Raw genomic sequence first — 3,516 nt, 5'->3', positions numbered from 1 at the left:
GATATACGTGAGAGATTAGGGGTAGCGCCAATTGAAGAAAAGCTTGTCCAACACCGGTTGAGATGGTTTGGACATGTGCAACGGAGACCTCCAGATGCACCAGTGCGTAGTGGAATCCTAAGTCAGGATAGTAACGTGAAGAGAGGCAGAGGAAGACCGAAGTTGACTTGGGTAGAGGCAATAAAAGGAGACTTGAAAGGATGGAATATACCCAAAGACTTAGCCTTAGATAAGAGTGCTTGGAAGACAGTTATTCACGTGCCTGAACCTTGATTGCTTCTGTTGGGTTTCAACTCTAGCCTACCCCAACTTGTTTGGGACTTAAAGGCTTTGTTGTTGTTGTTGTTGTTGGCTAGGGACATACATCCAAATTAATAAATAAGCTTACACCACCATGTAGATACCCTATCTAATCCTAAAAATCAAAAGTAACTTTTAGGAAGAAAACAGGAATAGACGGGGGGATTCATGGCTATGTCATAAAGTAACTATGCATCGGTTGGTGAGAATACCTATATTTTGATGAATGGCGAGAATAAGCAGATAATGCTTTGAAGACTTACCAGGGGAGGTGTAGATTCATAGTTGTTTCCAATCTCTTCCACACAAGGGACAACAGATCTGAAATGGCAGTAGATTAAATGGGGTCATACATAAATAAAGTCAACACATGGAGTAGGAAGAAACTGAAATAACATTAAAACATAAATGATTGTTAACAAGAATATAAAGGTCCAATTGACCATGAATAAATAATGGCAATATTTAAAATAGGAACAAACTAAGACCATATTAAAGTTCTAGAATCAATTGTCCACAAGGGTACAAGACAGGGTGAATATAGCATAAGCAAGTGAATCGGAAAGGTCATACATTGCATTTGTAGGCCGCAAAAACCAAGGGAAGCATTATACAGGTTAGCGTTTGAAACTGATGTCCTATATGAAACGATGTGCATGGCTAATTATCTCGAAACCGACCAACAGACATCAGGGATGAAACCGAGATTAATCAACAATACAATTTGGTGCCCAAGTTTCCTGCCATATCCAAATTATCAAGTGGGGGGCATTTACAGCCACTGTTCATGTGGTTTATATGAACTGCACTATGAGGAACTTGAGTAACTGAATCATGCAACATGGGACAAAATGAGCATGCATACATATATTGATTGCAAGGGAAGAAGAGACGGCTTACTCGTGCAGTCGAAGCGAAGCTGAATCGGACCCGTGTCACGTTCGTGGGCACCCGCAGTTCGGTGACAGGACGACGGCGACGAGCATGTGGTAGTGGACGGCGAAGGCAGCTGCCACCGTCGTGGCCTCATCCTCCCACGCCACCGCTTCCTAGGCCCGCGCCGCTCCAACCAACACTGCCGGCCCCACCATCTCTTCTCCGGCCCACACTGCCGCCCCAGCCTCCTGGGACCGGCACCTCCCACACTGATCCGCGCCGCTACCTCCCTGGTCTTCGCGTTTATTAAAGGAAAAACAGAGATTGACTTAAGATCTTCACGTTCCAGAAAAACGGAGACTGCAGCAAGACAAGCACAATGACAAAATTTTGCAGCAATACCCAATTAAGAACCTAAGCAATTGGAGAAATCTAGACTGCATCTGCGCACAAAAAATCACATAATTGTATACTGGAGAAATGCAGAAATATTAGTACTGTAAAAAGACAAGCAGAGTTCCAATTGTCAGGATAACTATTCTGTGTAATTCAGATTGCATCCCTGCACAAGGAAATTGTAGAACCGCCACTATAGTGCCTCATCAAAAGGAGAAAACTAGAAAAAGTTCCTAGAAATCTAGACTACATCCCTACAAACTGCAGAGCAAAATCGCACACATTGTTTTTTTCAAAACGGTAGCGTGCACTGGTGACCGTGCCGCATCAAAAGGAGAAAACTGGAAAAAGTTCCTACTCTCTCAGCTGCTAGAATAGAAAAGCTGTAGAAAGAATTTTTCTTCATACCTTATCTTGATCATACATTCTGATATCGTTGACGATAAAGATTAGATCAAATCTAGAAAGAATGGTAGTCTGAAGATCAATTTTGTCTTGTGCAGTCTGATGACCATCAAAAAGAAAAAATGTCAAATTAATTGTCTTGCATGCATGGCTACTTATTGAGTCAATAAAATATGCTTACCAACCTTAAGATCATCATAGCATCCTGCAATTCGATTGGCAGCTGCAAGAACTGAAGTCCTCGAATTGAGTATACTGTTGTAATGCTAGCTTTGGCAATAGATATTGTCTGCTGCTCCATGGCCTCATGAATTGCAACCCTAGAATAGCATAAGACAAGGAGGACTGGATTAATGTGGTTTCGAGAGCAGACCAAAAAAGATGTAATATGTTTATTCTAGTTTCACCAAACATACCCTAAACCATGGTTCCTCTTTCCAAATAAAACTCACGCTGTAGAGGAAAAAAAGAAATGTTTACAACCTTTGAAAAATGTACATTTTTTCTACCTTGTTCTTTACCAACAGAAGAATGTATAAACAGGTACTCCATCTCAAATAAATTGGCAACGCATACACAGAAGGTAGTTGTAAACCAAGAAAAATAATATAATTCTTGTTGCAGTGGTCCTGTCATTATGGCTATTCCTTTTTCCCTATGAGATGAAATCGAAACTGATTTTTTTCCACTGCATTTGTAAAGGAACAAAAGTCAATATATACATCACAACATGATTTGACTTCAATGGTAGTAGTAAAAATAGATAAACCTGATCTCAATGGTAGTAGTCAATATATACATCAGAGTAACCTTCAACTGCAGTGAAGGTTACTGAATTTTGTTTGAAGAGTAGTATTTATGTACATGCTATCAACAAGCAACAATTTCAGGGGAAGAATGCAATGATGGCAACAACAGAGTGAAACATAGTCATGTAAACAAAATAAGGCTACCATGTTGCATTGGTAATTTAGAGAATATTTCTCACAATTCATAAATTCATAAATAATCAAATTGTGACGCCTGCTTTTTTGCAAAAAAAAGACATGTATCATCCAGTTTCAGTACAACCAAACAAATGGAGGTCAAGGCACACTTCAAAGGCAAAGTTTTTCAATAGAAATGATACTATATCTTGCACTTCAGCAAAGCTTATCAATAATAGCATAAAAGATCTGAGGCCATTTAATATGTAGGTTCATAAATCTAAAGCTTAAGACGGGAGAAAGCATGCATGTATGTTTGCCAGTAACACATTTGCAGTCCTTGAGCCGGCCGAGCAATCTTGGCTGGCAGAGTTCTCCAGTTCTTGACCCGGCAATGGTAGAACCACATCTACAGTCATATCTGTGAGCCCCAACTGCACCGACAGCTCGGCCTGCTTCATCTCATTTGGATATGAATCCTCTGCACCAAGTCACCAACACAGCTCAACGTTGAACGAAAAATGTATAGACAATTGATCGAACATGTTGCACACGCACAGTACCTAGCCTGCTCTGGCGAGGCGAGGACCAGATTGGAACACCAAGACGGACC

At 40.6% G+C, this 3,516-nt stretch overlaps 1 long non-coding RNA gene across 2 annotated transcripts; it reads right to left on the bottom strand.

The window, feature by feature from the left end:
* Positions 1-1,206: 1,206 nt before the first annotated feature.
* On the bottom strand, positions 1,207-2,601 carry LOC136485587 (uncharacterized). 2 transcript variants are annotated; one of them, XR_010766491.1, is made up of 4 exons: positions 2,487-2,601; positions 2,163-2,297; positions 1,981-2,076; positions 1,207-1,471 (listed from the first exon to the last, which is right to left on the bottom strand). It is a non-coding gene; the product is annotated as an uncharacterized lncRNA (long non-coding RNA). The 2 variants fall into 2 exon arrangements; XR_010766492.1 differs by lacking the exon at positions 2,487-2,601 and adding an exon at positions 2,394-2,482.
* Between the last annotated feature and the right edge of the window lie 915 nt (positions 2,602-3,516).

Source organism: Miscanthus floridulus, chromosome 1, assembly GCF_019320115.1.
Source record: "Miscanthus floridulus cultivar M001 chromosome 1, ASM1932011v1, whole genome shotgun sequence".
Taxonomy (NCBI): Eukaryota; Viridiplantae; Streptophyta; class Magnoliopsida; order Poales; family Poaceae; genus Miscanthus; species Miscanthus floridulus.
The sequence above is the reverse complement of the archived record's forward strand: the minus strand, read 5'-3'. Positions and strand labels throughout refer to the sequence as shown.